The sequence below is a fragment of the Canis lupus genome, chromosome 31, assembly GCF_011100685.1.
Source record: "Canis lupus familiaris isolate Mischka breed German Shepherd chromosome 31, alternate assembly UU_Cfam_GSD_1.0, whole genome shotgun sequence".
In the NCBI taxonomy this organism is placed as follows: Eukaryota; Metazoa; Chordata; class Mammalia; order Carnivora; family Canidae; genus Canis; species Canis lupus.
Window position 1 is genome coordinate 20191813 of NC_049252.1, and position 17859 is coordinate 20209671.

The 17859-nt window shown below is 36.4% G+C and overlaps 1 long non-coding RNA gene across 2 annotated transcripts in view; it reads left to right on the top strand.

Annotated features, from left to right (window-relative positions):
• LOC119867010 overlaps positions 1-17859 on the top strand; it is a 74925-nt gene that overhangs the window by 23811 nt on the left and 33255 nt on the right. The gene's annotated exons all lie outside the window — the stretch shown is intronic.

Genomic DNA, 17859 nt, shown 5'->3' on the forward strand with positions numbered 1-17859 from the left:
TGGAATTTTACAAGAAAAGAAATTGTGGGAACGCTGTTATTGTAAATGCTTGAAAATATTTTGCTATGTCACTTTCCCGTTCTTTTCCCATCTCTACTGCCACCCACTTCACCTCTCATAAAAACATCTTTATCAGCTTTTGTTTTCATTATGTGCAACAAAAACTAGGGAAGAATAGTGGGAATGACTATGTGGATGAAAAAAAAATGGTATATATTTTGACCAAGTGTGATATCACTCTCCAAGTTTCACTGAGTATGATTCAGAAGGCAGAGGAAGAAAGGAGGAGGAATGGGACTTAATTGAAATATAAAATGAAGGAGGGATATAACTTATGCAGTTTTTGTGCAAAGGGGACTGAGGGTTGATTAAAAATAATTATAAAACAGGAAACATTTTATCAAATGAGCCATTTCTGGTTTTGCTCAAGCATCATGAATAACAGTGTAGAACAGAAGTTGCTTTTTTATATGTAATGTGATACACTGGAAAATATTAAAACTCTAGAGGCATCTACTTAACAATTATATAAGCTTACTGACATGGAGTTGATATTTAGAGATATCTTCCCCACTCTACAATTAACATTGACTCATAATTTTCTTACATCCATAAATTAAATGCATGTCCTCAAATGAATCAACTTCTAATTATTTATTAACTCTAACAGTCATAAGCAAAACCTGTCTTTCCAACTGTAATTTTTGCAAGCAGTGGTGGTGGTATTTAGTGGAGTTAGGGGTAACTGACTTGTACTTGATTCTCACACTGCCTTTTAGTTTAAACACACCTGTGCCACAGATTCCTTATCCATTAAAAGGGGAAGATAGATGGGTGAACTAAATGGGGTATGGGTCAGGCACTGTTCCAAATGCTGAACATACTGTGATCAACAAGACAGGCAATGTCCTTATACTAGAGACCTAAATTGTGCTAAATGCATAAGGCAACAAATAAATGAGCAAGGTGAGTTCATGGTGTGGTATCTGGTCTGAGGAAAATCAAAAGGCTGATTTGTTAAGAATGACTAAGTGAAGAAGACATTTCCAGTTGGATGGTTGTGGAAGGCCTCGATGAACTGACAATCACAATGTCCCTACATGATATGAGTCAGCCAACTTATCTTCCAGAAAAAAACTTTTTCTGGTAGATGGAACATAATATACAGAGGCCCTAAGATGTACATTATTTCATTGGCAGGAAGAAAAAGAAGGCTGTGGTGGTCAGAGGAAAGTAACTGATGGAGAAAGTAGTAGGACATGTCATGTGTTACAAATAGCCTGATAGCATTGGGCCTTGTAGACAGTGATGGCTGCCATATGTTTGCCCCCTCCATATCCACTCTCTACCTTCTTTCACCTATTCTGTGCATCCAGAAATCTTAACTGCATAAATTGTCACAGTGGTTTGATTTATTCTCTCCAGTTGTGTTTGATCAATTGGTCACTCTAGAAGCAGATCCAGAAGACATAAGGATATGGAGCTTCTGGTATTCATTCACCTCAGCTACTTACCTAGTGAGTCAACTGCATTCCATACAGAAAGTCCCAATCCCTATGAAGTCACCCTCACATATAGCTATGCTTTCTGGATTCCTGTAATTCCATTTCTTCAAGTCCAGGCTTGATGAAGTCTCCCTCCTGTTTCTATTCCTGGAACATTGTACAATCCCTTGCTGGTTTACCTGAACTCTGACTATGTTTATAACAATAATCCCATTATTCAATTATCTTTTAAATGCCAAGGTTGAATGAGCTGTTTCCTGCTGAGATCTTATCAGGTAAAAACATAGTCAAGATGTGGTTTTCATTATAACGTGTACATTGTGGGCAAAATGCACAAAACGAGACAAATATGTTTATTCATAATTGGAAAACACAGTGCACTGCTAATTGCACTATGGGAAATGGAAACACAGCACCTCTTTCTTTCTTTTCTTTTTTTTAAAAGATTTTATTTATTTATTCATAGAGACACAGAGACACAAGCAGAGGGAGAAGCAGGCTCCATGCAGGGAGCCTGATGTGGGACTCAATCCTGGGACTCCAGGATCATGCCCTGGGCTGAAAGTGGCGCTAAACCGCTGAGCTACCCAGGCTGCCAACACAGCACCTCTTTCTTGCTCTCCTGGCTAGTGAACAACCATGGCCAGGCCAGGAGGTTGTATTTATGGCCTTAAAGCACAAGCCTGAATCTTTTCAAATAAATATCTTGACTCTTCTTTTCAACCTCCTGACTTGAAGAGCATAATGACATATGATAATAACAGTACCACTGATAATAAAAGACAAGTTGCAGATAGTCTTAAGAAAGTTTCACTTCCACAGGCACCAAAATGCAAGATGAAGGGAAAAAAATAATTTGTCGAATTAATTCTCTCATAAGTATCTCCTTGCAAAGCTGTATAAACAGAAAAAAATTCAAAAACATTGATTGTCTGGAATACTAGAAGGCATTTGCAAAATGACTACTAGAATGCTTGAATTTATTACACCTAAAAGTGTTGCTTGCTGCAAAGAATTGTTAAATCATCATTTCTTCTCTTAAAGAAAGGGAATATTGAATTTTGTAAAACAAAACATCAGCTGTAAGTATACACTGTTCATTTGAGAAATATACAAAATTTCTCTTGAGACAGCTCAGATCTGCCCCTTTCTTTACCAAAGATATAAATAGGAAGATCCTCAATCTGAGTCTAGGTTTGTACAAACACAGATAAAATGCTTGAGCTGTTCTCTGAAGCTCTAGCAATTCCTCCTCATAAAACTGCTTCCAAGGCAATACATCGTACTTAAACAAGAAAACAGAGGCAGACGTTTGAACAAGAATCTGATGATTTTGATCAAAGTAGACATTTAGTAATTAGATTATCTGAATAATTAAGATCGAAATTTAACTATTCTGTTAGCATCTGTTTTGTATTTATTTATATTAAACATTTTGTGGATGATTAGTGTGAGGAAAGCAAGGGTTGGCGATTTTCTTTTCAAATTAATTTGTGTAGGGAAGATATCTGAAGACAGGAAATTTGTTAACTTTTTACCAAATTAGAGTATTGAGTCATGGCTGTAAGAAAAGTCAGTCAAACCTACATATCACCAAGGAGAAATTTAAAAAGTATATAGAAAATTAAACAAGGCAGCATTTTCACCGAATCCAAATGCCCAAGACTTGTACTTTTCTCTATTTATTTTAAGTTAATACAATTACTCTTTATAAAACAAATGGTTCTTTTGTCAATGAATTCAATGAAGCCATCAGCGAGGCCAATAGAAGCACATATTAGATGCTGAGTTATTGATAGATAAGATCTTTATTGTTGAAGGTGGTAGGTGATGCTGATTTAGGTAGGGATGGGGAAATGAAAAGGTTTAATCTTGTTCATTTGGCGGCTCAAGGGCATCTAGGTCTAGATATTCCAATAAATCACATTGTTTACCTTACAGTATCCTGAATGCTAATGAAAATCATGGAGAACAAGGAAATAAACAACAACAAAAACAGCAACAAAATATTTCCTCCATATTTCCTTAGGTATTAATCTTTCCTCTTTGGGCAAACAAGCAATCTAATCTTCATTCTCAGACTTAAAATGTATTCATTCTTATTCATTATTTATAAATTCTTAATTTTTATTCATTCTTATTGATTCATTGTTTCATTCAAGAATTGTATTTGTGTGATGCCTTCTAAATGCCAGGATGACATTAGGTAATGATACTATACCAGTTATAATGCCGGAGAAATGATTTCCATTATGAAGAGAATTAAGAGTCTTAAATTATCAACTAATGCCATCATATAAAGAGCAAAATTTTAAAAAGATAATAAAAAATAAGTAAAATAAAAATCAACACTCACTTTGCACTTACATCAGCATTTTGAGTTATTTTTGGTTAGAAATGGAAAAAATGGACATTAAACTATCATATTTAAACTAGTATTTATTAATATTTATTAACATATTTTTACTTGCACTTCTGGTTTTCTATCAAAGTTAAAGAAGACTATTATAAATACAAGAGATTATGCTACAATGCTATTATTGAGTGTGGCTTGTAAAATTTGTCTTGTCTGGAAGGTGTAAGTTAATTTCAGTACTTCAAAGAGAGGGTCTTCAGTTATACAAAAGGAAGAAGACTAATTTTCTCAGCAAGAACAGCAGTATACATACTTTTCTTATAGCAGGAGGGATTATACCAATTCTCTTCTAGAATGAAGTAAACGAGTGCTTTTTTTTTTGTTTCTCCATACACTCTCTAAATTACATGTATATTTTAATTTTTAATTTAATTCATTTTACCTCAAGACACTATTTGCAATTAAAATTAACTTTCTAGCAATTGACATTCTCTAATGACCCACTTTCTAAAAGGAAATGTTAAAAAAATCTCAAATCACTTAAGTATAAAAACAGTGACATTTCTAAGGCATAGACTCCTCTTCTACTGTAGGGTGTGTAATCTTTATCAATCTCATCTTGGTATAGACTTGACTTGATATGGATTAACTGTACTCTGTTTAGGCTCTGGTTCTTGTATCTTCCACCATCCCCTGATAAAGTTAGATAAGCTTAGAAAACCTGTGCTACCCTGAGATTGGAAATTAAATAGTAACTAATAAGAATGAGAAGGAGGAGGAGAAGGACAGGGAAGGTGAAAGAGAAGATGGAGAAGAAAGAAATTTGTCATTGGCACTGATTTTAATAGTTCTGGGCCATGGTAGGCCAAAGGTGAGTTCCTGGCAAGATACTAGGACACTCCATTCTAGAGACAGTAAAAGGTAGGATCCTAAGTAGAATGAATGAGGCCTCTACTCTTCTGGGTAGGTCAATCCCTAACTATAGCAGGACACTGGATGACCCAGCCCCTTGCCAAGTCTTGTGAGGCCTGGGTTCGCTCTTGAACCTGGAAGCCCACAAAATGGAACATTAGGTTCTCATGTTTGATCATTGTCTCCTTTATAGTCATAGGATTTCTTTTTTTTTTTATTTATTTATGATAGTCACAGAGAGAGAGAGAGAGAGGCAGAGACACAGGCAGAGGGAGAAGCAGGCTCCATGTACTGGGAGCCCGATGTGGGACTCGATCCCGGGTCTCCAGGATCGCGCCCTGGGCCAAAGGCAGGCGCCAAACCGCTGCGCCACCCAGGGATCCCAGTCATAGGATTTCTATTCAGATTACTATTTGTTGTATGGATAGTTTTATAAGAATGAAAATATTGACTAGCAAAAATTCAGATTTTTATATATGATTAATTGCTAGTTTTATTAGCATATATATTCTTTAATTTGTATGTGATTTACAAAACAATAACTTTTAAGGTCTCTATTTTATAACTACAAGTCAAAAGCATAAAAAAAATGAAAAGTTTAAACATATGGTTGTTAAAAGCTAAGTTCTAAGTGCTGCTGAAGATGTAGAGCAACAGGAACTGTCACTCATTGCTGGTGGGAATGCAAAATGGTGTAGCCACTTGAGAAGACATTTTGACAATTTTGTTCAAAACTAACCGTACTCTTACCATATGATCCAGCAACTACACTTCTTGGTATTTATACAAATGCAATGAAAATGTATGTCCACACAAAAACCTGCAAGTGAATATTTGTGGCAACTTTATTGATAATTGTCAAAACTTGAAAGCAACCAAGATTTTCTTCAGTAGGTGGGTGGTGGATAAATGAACTAGTATATACATGCAATGGAATATTATGCAGTATTAAAAGGTAATATGTTATCAAGTCATGAAAAGACACGGAAGAATGTGAAATGCATAAAAATAAGAGAAAGAAACCTAATTTGAAAATGCTACATACTGTATTATTCCAACTCTACAATGCCTTTGGAAGAGGCAAAACCATGGGGACAGTAAAAAGATCAGTAGTTGCCAGGAGTAAGTGTAGGGTAAGGATTAATAGGAAGAACACAGGATTTTTAGGGCAGTGAAAATACTCTGTATGATATTACCGTGATGGCTACAGGTCATTATGCATTTGTCCAAACCCATAGAATGTACAACACCAAGAGTGAACTCTATTATAAACTATGGATGCTGGGTAATTATGATATATCAATCTAGGCTCACTGGTTGTAACAAATGTATCACTCTGGTGGGGAAATGTTCATAATGAGGGAGTCTAGGGGAGGCACAGGAGGTATACAGGAAATGTCTGTTCTTTCAGCTCAATTATGCTATGAACCTAAAACCCTCCTAAAAAGTAAAATTTGCCAATTAAAAAAGTGAATAATGCTCCAAAGTTTATCAAAAACTTTTGTTGTTTTGTGCATCACTTCAGAGAAAAATAACTATTATCGGAGTCATTAATTCTTTGTAATATAAAGGGATTTTTGTAGCAACTGTTATAATTTTAAACAGGAGATACTGCAGAAGGCTAAGAAATAATAATAAAGCAAAGGAACTGAAAGGCCCTCACAGTAGAAACATTGTACTATTAATAGCAATGCTCAGTTTACAAAAATTAGGGCTTTGATAAATCCACTGCTAAGTTGTTTGTGTGAATAACTACTCTGTTTTGACAACTAACATAAGTCATTTGAAAAGCTCATTCTGCTTACACGAATTGCAGATTTTTTCCCCTGTCATTTTGAGTTGCTGATGGTAGGGGAAAAATGTGGCTACTAACAAATTCATCATGTAGGAATTTTGAGCCTTGAGCATATTCTGATTTCTTTATTTTTTACTTCAATGTTTTGGATATTGGTTGTAAAAACAGCCCCCATTCATCACTCATCTGTACATGTATGCTGTGTGTACATGACATTACAGCTCCTTTCAACTAGTAGTAGACTTGCTTTCTCTGCCCCTTGAATCAGAGCAGGCCTTTTGCCTTGATTTAGACAAAACAATGCAGTACCCTTGGCATGGCATTCTGCACCTAGGCTTCTGGAGGCCTTCTGGGTTGCCACTGTCTTGGAATTTTGCCCACTTATCTTTGAGAATAACAGGGACCAGCCAACCTATAGGATGAGAGACTACCATGAACAGAGCTGATCCTTCCCAGCTAAGGTCATCCTAGAGCAGCCAGCCCCAAATGGCTCATCTCCTGAATGTGTCAAAATCAACCAAGTAGGACCTAGATGTGCAGAACATTCCAAAGACTCAGCCTCTGGAAAAAGAGTAAGATGGTTATAGTGTTAAAACTCTAAGTTACAAGTTGGTTATACTGAAATAGCTAACAAAGAGTCTCAGATAAATTGCTGACTTTGATGGTATTAAATCTCTCATTTTTATATAACAAATATTTGTTAAAACCTACCAGTACTCGGTATTCTCCAAGGTACTCTAGAGGAAATAAAAATTGTGTGAGAACAAGCCTTTGACCCAAATTAACATAATTCTTTGAGGAGGACAATACTGAAGGCTTTAGGTATGCTTTAATATTTATGCAGACTTAAAACTTCTCTGATCTATGAGAATTCCTTCATTGTGAGTCTGGGAATGCCATTAAGACTATCTGACCTCCAATGATCTGTAGAAATATGCACGTTGGAACTATCTCATGGAAGGAGAATCTTAGAAAACAATGTATGTCTTTATATTAAGACGAAGCTAAAATAATTGAATTAGTCGATAAATATAACTAAAAGTCTCTTTTAAAAGCATTAACCTGAAGTAAAAGTCTCTTAAAATTACTTTGTATTAAATATGAAAAAATTAAGGAAAATTACTATAGTTTATTTCATTATTCAATAACTGTAATCTTTATGTTACCATCATTTGAATGTTAAGTATGATGCCATTCTTTCTGTCATCCTTGTACCAAGAACCATAGTTCTCAGCATTAAGAGGATATTGAGACTTTTTTTCCAGGAAACTTCTTTCACACAATCAGACTTCCTAGATAAACCCCCATGCCTGCCTACACAAATGCAAAGAGATCCACATTACAATACTCTGGATCATTCTACAACACACTTGGTAGAACTGGAGACCTTTCAACCACCTTAAAAAAACAAAAAACAAAAGAGTTAGTCTTGCAAAAGTTCTAACCTGCCTCACTAGAAAACATCTATGACAGAGACTGTCTACATTAAGTTGTGCTACTTTCAACCAGTGAGAAGAGGACAAGGGGAATAACCCAGTGATAGGAAGGAGGGAGATGTGCATATGTCATGGAGTGTAGACTACTGGGCCAGGAATAAAAAATCCTCAGGTCAGTCTAGCTCTCATTTTTACCCACTGTGGAGCAATCTACAGAATTTATCTAATCCTCAGTGTGCTCAATTTTATGGGATTTCTATAAGAACCATATGCTAAAAAATCTAAAAGATTCTTATTATTCATAATTATAAAAGAATACAGATTCTATAGGCTCTTCTGAGGTAGATTCTTAAATTTCTGTACGATCCATCACCCCAAATCACAAATCGCCACATATAACACAGCATAGTTTAAACTAATTAACCATAAGCTTATTCAAATGAAATTGTTTATCTGTCTGTTATTTAAAGTTGAATATCATGTGCGCATCTTATATACACACGTATATCTTACTGTATAACCAATGAGGCACAGGTGGTTATTTCGAGGCCTGAATTTAATCAGACAAATGAACTGGTTTTTTTCTTCTCTATGTGTATTGTTTTTAGCAATGCAACTGTCTCACTTTCTTCATCATGCATTACAACAATCCAGATCACTCCTTTTTATATCTTTTCATATTGCTGTAAGTCCGCTGTTCAACATAAGTAGTGTAACAGTTGGAAATTTTGAGAAAATGCTAAAGTTTTTGACTTTAGCATTTTGTAATGGTTGAAGGGAGACAAGAAGGAGACATGGCTAGGAGAAGGTAAGTGTGCACAATTTCAAAGTGATCTTAGGTTAATTTTGCACATCCTTGGAATTAAAAAGTAAATATGTTTCTTACTTCTGGTTTAGATTACTATGGCTATTTATTTATTCATTTATTTTAAAAAGATTTTATTTATTTATTCAAGACAGACACACACACAGAAAGAGAGAGGCAGAGACAAAGGCAGAGGGAGAAGCAGGCTCCATGCAGGGAGCCTGATGTGGGACTTGATCCCGGGTCTCCAGGATCATACCCTGGGCTGAAGGCGGTGCCAAACCACTGGGCCATCAGAGCTGCCCAGATTACTATGGCTATTTAAATATATACATAATTTTTTTCCTCCAAATTATTCAGAATACCTTTTTCCTAATTCTCTTTGTCCTTAGAGTTATGTTAAACTGGATAGTAACTTACTAAAAACAGTGTTAATTAAATGAGCAGAATGATAAGTGAACAGAAACCTGGCTGTACAGAGTATATTAAACATGCAGCATCTCCCTGAGTGTTATTTGCAATTCCTAACAAAAGAATCACCATGGAATTGTGAGGAATTTATTTATTTAACTAAGTAGATTTTGGTCTGTGTAAAAGTAGGAGTTTAGGATCTAATCACTCCATAGAATTTAAGGGGCACAAGTCTTCAAGCCTTGAAATGAGCCCTGGATTCTATCCCTGAGAACTAAGGAAGTCAGGAATAGAATGTGTGTCCCAGAATGAACCACACTTCTGCAGTTTCCAACTACTACAGTTACTTATAAGGCGCCCTAATAACCAGGGACCCTAAAGCAGAGTATAAAATAGTTATTAATGTAGTCGATTCTACATAACTATTTTCTAAAATGACTTCTTTACAACGTGTAATTTCTGTGGTTGAAGACATCTTATGTATTATGTGTTGTACATAAGAAGGAACTTTTCCTGAATTTCTGGCATTTTTGAGGTCTTAACAAGGGCCTTTACAGTGCAGGGGTGTGGTAAATTGACAGATTCTGTGCAGTTTAGTGCTTTTTCCCAATGTTTGCTGTATTCATCACAATATAAGCTTTCAGGTTTAAAATGTGGGCAAAAGTTCATCTTGCTGTGCAAATCAGCACATTAAGCCAGCCTAGCAGAAAAGCCTGAGAGGTAAACTGAAAACCTGTACGAGGTTTTCTATCAAAAGTATTGGGAAATAGGACTTACATAATGATTTGACCTAAGGGTATGAGTCATAAGAAGTACAGAAAAATGGGGATCCCTGGGTGGCGCAGTGGTTTAGCGCCTGCCTTTGGCCCAGGGCGCGATCCTGGAGACCCGGGATCGAATCCCACGTCGGGCTCCCGGTGCATGGAGCCTGCTTCTCCCTCTGCTTGTGTCTCTGCCCCTCTCTCTCTCTCTCTCTCTCTCTCTCTCTCTGTGACTATCATAAATAAATAAATAAATTAAAAAAAAAGTACAGAAAAATGTCCTGAAAATGTCCATATATGTGCACAATAGATTATGAAAAGTGAAAGAAGGCAATCAAAGAATCCAATTAAAAACATTGTGTTAAATGCTATTGTCAGTGTTGGGTTAACTGCTGTAACAACAAGATCTATAAAGACGTTACATTTCTTCCGTTTTAACAATCCTGGCAGGTGTTCCTGACTGGGGGGCAGCTCTCCTCCATTCAGGAACCCAGAGTTCCTGGCTATTCCCTTCACTACTGCTGTCCTTCGTGCCCTTGTCATCCTTTACATCATGAAGACTGGTCTCTCCCCAGCTGGCAGGCACTCCCACTCAGTTATAAGTTCGAGCTTAAAAGCAACACACTCTTTCTATTCTCATTCCACTAGGAACTCAGTCAGATGACAACACTGACTTCGAGAGAAGCCAGAAAATGTAGTCTTGTCATGTGTCCAGGAAAAGGATTTGGGTTGACAATCATCTCTGCCAAACACACCAACAAATTAATATTGATGCTATCATGATAAAATAGGTGTTTCTGAAAAAAATGTTAGTCCATCAAAAAGAAGCTAAAAAAATTATGACACGTAATTAACACAATTTAAAAACAATTACTGTCAGTCATTTGGCTGTCATCAAAAATGCCATGTGTTGGACAGAGAAGCAGCAGTGACTGTTAGCATACAATTTCATAACTTTTTTTTTTTTAAAGGTTGGGTTTTTTTCTTTTTTTTAGATTTTATTTATTTATTCATGAGAGACAGAAAGAGAGAGAGGCAGAGACACAGGCAGAGGGAGAAGCAGGCTCCATGCAAGGAGCCCAACACGGGACTCAATCCGGGGTTCCCAGGATCAGGCCCTGGACTAAAGGCAGCAATAAACCACTGAGCCACCCAGGCTGCCCAAAATTTTATAACTTTGAGGAGTATTTATGAATACAGCATCAGTGAGAACTAGAAGAGATTAAGGATCCAATAGAGAAACAAGAAGGGGAGAAAATTAAGGTCTTTAAGTCCCTTTACTTTGTAAGTTTGAGAGAGTGCTCTCTTCTAACCTCAGATTTCTTTTCTGTAAAATGGAGCAAAACACACCCAATCTAAGAAGTTCCAAAATTGCTTTACTTGTCAAAATTAAAACAAGATAAAGTGTGTGAAAACAGTCTGCAATGTCAACAAGACACAAACTCATATAAGATTGTGCATAAAATGCTGATATTTTTAATGATTGTCGTTAAAATTTTGAAAAAAACAGTTGAATTGCATAGGGTATTAAGTGGCTTAAAATTTTAACACGATCCCTTCAACATGTATGTGCTTCATAATCAATAGCTCTTTTTTTTCTGTTTTAAAAATTACTAAAGGAAAATAAAATATTAGTATTTTTATTAATTTATTATTTATAGACCATTTGGAAAAAATAGCATATTAAATTTTTATTCCTAGCATTATAGCAACATTTTAAACACTTTTATTAGTGCATCTCTAGAAGTAAAAAATTTTAAGTTTATAGTATGTGTGTGGGGACACTTGCATATGTGTGTGTATATATATATATATATATAATATGTATATCTAGAATTATAACATATCATAGGTCATCCATATATTTAATAAGAAATAAAAATTTTACACTGGTAAGATAAAAATTAGAAAAATATTGTAAAATTTTATTTGATTTTATCTTATTTACTAGGGATAGGGAAAATTTCTTATTCTTACTAACATATTGTTACCAGTTTTTATTATATAATAGGAGGATTATGATTAATATATATTATACATAATGAATAATGTATTATGTGCTATATATAATTAATTAATGTGTTATATATTATTAATCAACATCTCATGGTGAATATAGGATCAGATATGTTCTTAAATTTTATATTAAGAAGCTTTTAATCCCTTTTTTCTTCCTGCACCACAGTGAATAATCTTGTACATATCTGAGTATGTCACCCTCCACATTGTTACCAATAATTTTATGTACATATTATTAATATAGTTTAAGAAATAGTGTCTATATATTAATAGTATATATTAATAATAATATTTGGGGTTATGTTATTGAATTGGGTTCCTTTCTAAAATATTGTCTTAACACCGTAGAATACAGATATTCACAAAACTGATTCTAAATTAAAGTTTTATGTAATTGTTAGGGGGTGCAATGAAATCAGAGAGAGAGACAAACCATAAGAGACTCTTAACCATAGGAAACAAAATGAAAGTTGCTGGAGAGGAAGTGGTTAGGGGGGATGGATTAACTGAGTGACACGCATTAAGGAGGGCACATGATGAATTACTGACCTCTACATCTGAAACTAATGATACACTATATGTTAATTGAATTTAAATACAATAAGTAGAAAAATTGTTAGTGGATGCAAAAATTAAAAAGTTAGTTATAATATTTATTACACAAACAATGACACATGCAGAAACACATGCACACACACTTAAGAGATAGACCATTGTTATGGCAGTGGATATAAATCCATTACTGATTATTCAATAAGATGATATTTTTTTTTTTTTAATTTTCTAAGAGTTTTTATTTTTTATTTTTTATTTTTTTTTTTATTGGTGTTCAATTTACTAACATACAGAATAACACCCAGTGCCCATCACCCATTCACTCCCACCCCCCGCCCTCCTCCCCTTCTACCACCCCTAGTTCGTTTCCCAGAGTTAGCAGTCTTTACGTTCTGTCTCCCTTTCTGATATTTCCCACACATTTCTTCTCCCTTCCCTTGTTTTCCCTTTCACTATTATTTATATTCCCCAAATGAATGAGAACATATAATGTTTGTCCTTCTCCGACTGACTTACTTCACTCAGCATAATACCCTCCAGTTCCATCCACGTTGAAGCAAATGGTGGGTATTTGTCATTTCTAATAGCTGAGTAATATTCCATTGTATACATAAACCACATCTTCTTTATCCATTCATCTTTCGTTGGACACCGAGGCTCCTTCCACAGTTTGGCTATCGTGGCCATTGCTGCTAGAAACATCGGGGTGCAGGTGTCCCGGCGTTTCATTGCATTTGTATCTTTGGGGTAAATCCCCAACAGTGCAATTGCTGGGTCGTAGGGCAGGTATATTTTTAACTGTTTGAGGAACCTCCACACAGTTTTCCAGAGTGGCTGCACCAGTTCACATTCCCACCAACAGTGTAGGAGGGTTCCCTTTTCTCCGCATCCTCTCCAACATTTGTTGTTTCCTGCCTTGTTAATTTTCCCCATTCTCACTGGTGTGAGGTGGTATCTCATTGTAGTTTTGATTTGTATTTCCCTGATGGCAAGTGATGCAGAGCATTTTCTCATATGCATGTTGGCCATGTCTATGTCTTCCTCTGTGAGATTTCTGTTCATGTCTTTTGCCCATTTCATGATTGGATTGTTTGTTTCTTTGGTGTTGAGTTTAATAAGTTCTTTATAGATCTTGGAAACTAGCCCTTTATCTGATATGTCATTTGCAAATATCTTCTCCCATTCTGTAGGTTGTCTTTGAGTTTTGTTGACTGTATCCTTTGCTGTGCAAAAGCTTCTTATCTTGATGAAGTCCCAATAGTTCATTTTTGCTTTTGTTTCTTTTGCCTTTGTGGATGTATCTTGCAAGAAGTTACTATGGCCGAGTTCAAAAAGGGTGTTGCCTGTGTTCTCCTCTAGGATTTTGATGGAATCTTGTCTCACATTTAGATCTTTCATCCATTTTGAGTTTATCTTTGTGTATGGTGAAAGGGAGTGGTCTAGTTTCATTCTTCTGCATGTGGATGTCCAATTTTCCCAGCACCATTTATTGAAGAGACTGTCTTTCTTCCAATGGATAGTCTTTCCTCCTTTATCGAATATTAGTTGCCCATAAAGTTCAGGGTCCACTTCTGGATTCTCTATTCTGTTCCACTGATCTATGTGTCTGTTTTTGTGCCAGTACCACACTGTCTTGATGACCACAGCTTTGTAGTACAACCTGAAATCTGGCATTGTGATGCCCCCAGATATGGTTTTCTTTTTTAAAATTCCCCTGGCTATTCGGGGTCTTTTCTGATTCCACACAAATCTTAAAATAATTTGTTCTAACTCTCTGAAGAAAGTCCATGGTATTTTGATAGGGATTGCATTAAACGTGTATATTGCCCTGGGTAACATTGACATTTTCACAATATTAATTCTGCCAATCCATGAGCATGGAATATTTTTCCATCTCTTTGTGTCTTCCTCAATTTCTTTCAGAAGTGTTCTATAGTTTTGAGGGTATAGATCCTTTACATCTTTGGTGAGGTTTATTCCTAGGTATCTTATGCTTTTGGGTGCAATTGTAAATGGGATTGACTCCTTAATTTCTCTTTCTTCTGTCTCATTGTTAGTGTATAGAAATGCCACTGACTTCTGGGCATTGATTTTGTATCCTGCCACGCTACCGAATTGCTGTATGAGTTCTAGCAATCTTGGGGTGGAGACTTTTGGGTTTTCTATGTAGAGTATCATGTCATCGGCGAAGAGAGAGAGTTTGACTTCTTCTTTGCCAATTTGAATGCCTTTAATGTCTTTTTGTTGTCTGATTGCTGAGGCTAGGACTTCCAGTACTATGTTGAATAGCAGTGGTGAGAGTGGACATCCCTGTCTTGTTCCTGATCTTAGGGGAAAGGCTCCCAGTGCTTCCCCATTGAGAATGATATTTGCTGTGGGCTTTTCATAGATGGCTTTTAAGATGTCGAGGAATGTTCCCTCTATCCCTACACTTTGAAGAGTTTTGATCAGGAATGGATGCTGTATTTTGTCAAATGCTTTCTCTGCATCCAATGAGAGGATCATATGGGTCTTGGTTTTTCTCTTGCTGATATGATGAATCACATTGATTGTTTTACGGGTGTTGAACCAGCCTTGTGTCCCAGGGATAAATCCTACTTGGTCATGGTGAATAATTTTCTTAATGTACTGTTGGATCCTATTGGCCAGTATCTTGTTGAGAATTTTTGCATCCATGTTCATCAGGGATATTGGTCTGTAATTCTCCTTTTTGGCGGGGTCTTTGTCTGGCTTTGGAATTAAGGTGATGCTGGCTTCATAGAACGAATTTGGAAGTACTCCATCTCTTTCTATCTTTCCAAACAGCTTTAGGAGAATAGGTATGATTTCTTCTTTAAACGTTTGATAAAATTCTCCTGGGAAGCCATCTGGCCCTGGACTCTTGTGTCTTGGGAGGTTTTTGATGACTGCTTCAATTTCCTCCCTGGTTATTGGCCTGTTCAGGTTTTCTATTTCTTCCTGTTCCAGTTTTGGTAGTTTGTGGCTTTCCAGGAATGCATCCATTTCTTCTAGATTGCCTAATTTATTGGCGTAGAGCTGTTCATAATATGTTTTTAAAATCGTTTGTATTTCCTTGGTGTTGGTAGTGATCTCTCCTTTCTCATTCATGATTTTATTAATTTGAGTCTTCTCTCTCTTCTTTTTAATAAGGCTGGCTAATGGTTTATCTATCTTATTAATTCTTTCAAAGAACCAACTCCTGGTTCTGTTGATCTGTTCCACAGTTCTTCTGGTCTCGATTTCGTTGAGTTCTGCTCGAATCTTTATTATCTCCCTTCTTCTCTTGGGTGTAGGATCTATTTGCTGTTTTTTCTCTAGCTCCTTTATGTGTAAGGTTAGCTTTTGTATTTGAGTTCTTTCCAGTTTTTGAATGGATGCTTGTATTGCGATGTATTTCCCCCTTAGGACTGCTTTTGCTGCATCCCAAAGATTTTGAACGGTTGTATCTTCATTCTCATTAGTTTCCATGAATCTTTTTAATTCTTCCTTAATTTCCTGGTTGACCCTTTTATCTTTTAGCAGGATGGTCCTTAACCTCCACGTGTTTGAGGTCCTTCCAAACTTCTTGTTGTGATTTAGTTCTAATTTCAAGGCATTATGGTCTGAGAATATGCAGGGGACAATCCCAATCTTTTGGTATCGGTTCAGACCCGATTTGTGACCCAATATGTGGTCTATTCTGGAGAAAGTTCCATGTGCGCTTGAGAAGAATGTGTATTCAGTTGAGTTTGGATGTAAAGTTCTGTAGATATCTGTGAAATCCATCTGGTCCAGTGTATCATTTAAAGCTCTCGTTTCTTTGGAGATGTTTTGCTTAGAAGACCTATCAAGTATAGAAAGAGCTAGATTGAAGTCACCAAGTATAAGTGTATTATTATCTAAGTATTTCTTCACTTTGGTTAATAATTGATTTATATATTTGGCAGCTCCCACATTCGGAGCATATATATTGAGGATTGTTAAGTCCTCTTGTTGAATAGATCCTTTAAGTATGATATAGTGTCCCTCTTCATCTCTCACTACAGTCTTTGGGGTAAATTTTAGTTTATCTGATATAAGGATGGCTACCCCTGCTTTCTTTTGAGGACCATTCGAATGGTAAATGGTTCTCCAACCTTTTATTTTCAGGCTGTAGGTGTCCTTCTGTCTAAAATGAGTCTCTTGTAGACAGCAAATAGATGGGTCCTGCTTTTTGTCCAGTCTGAAACCCTGCGCCTTTTGATGGGGTCATTAAGCCCGTTCACATTCAGAGTTACTATTGAGAGATATGAGTTTAGTGTCATCATGATATCTATTCAGTCTTTGTTTTTGTGGACTGTTCCACTGAACTTCTTCTTAAAGGGGAATTTTAAGAGGCCCCCTTAAAATTTCTTGCAGAGCTGGTTTGGAGGTCACATATTCTTTTAGTTGCTGCCTGTCTTGGAAGCTCTTTATCTCTCCTTCCATTTTGAATGAGAGCCTTGCTGGATAAAGTATTCTTGGTTGCATGTTCTTCTCCTTTAGGACCCTGAATATATCCTGCCAGCCCTTTCTGGCCTGCCAGGTCTCTGTGGAGAGGTCTGCTGTTACCCTAATACTCCTCCCCATAAAAGTCAGGGATTTCTTGTCTCTTGCTGCTTTAAGGATCTTCTCCTTATCTTTGGAATTTGCAAGCTTCACAATTAAATGTCGAGGTGTTGAACGGTTTTTATTGATTTTAGGGGGGGATCTCTCTATTTCCTGGATCTGAATGCCTGTTTCCCTTCCCAGATTAGGAAAGTTTTCAGCTAGAATTTGTTCAAATACATATTCTGGCCCTCTGTCCCTTTCGGCGCCCTCGGGAACCCCAATTAAACGTAGGTTTTTCTTCCTCAGGCTGTCGTTTATTTCCCTTAATCTATCTTCATGGTCTTTTAATTGTTTGTCTCTTTTTTCCTCAGTTTCCCTCTTTGCTATCAACTTGTCTTCTAGGTCACTCACTCGTTCTTCCACCTCGTTAACCCTGGTCGTTAGGACTTCTAGTTTGGATTGCATCTCATTCAATTGATTTTTAATTTCTGCCTGATTAGCTCTAAATTCTGCAGTCATGAAGTCTCTTGAGTCCTTTATACTTTTTTCTAGAGCCACCAGTAGCTGTATAATAGTGCTTCTGAATTGGCTTTCTGACATTGAATTGTAATCCAGATTTTGTAACTCTGTGGGAGAGAGGACTGTTTCTGATTCTTTCTTTTGAGGTGAGGTTTTCCTTCTAGTCATTTTGCTCAGTGCAGAGTGGCCAAAAGCAAGTTGTATTGGGAAAAAGAGAAAAAGAGAGGAGAGAAAGAA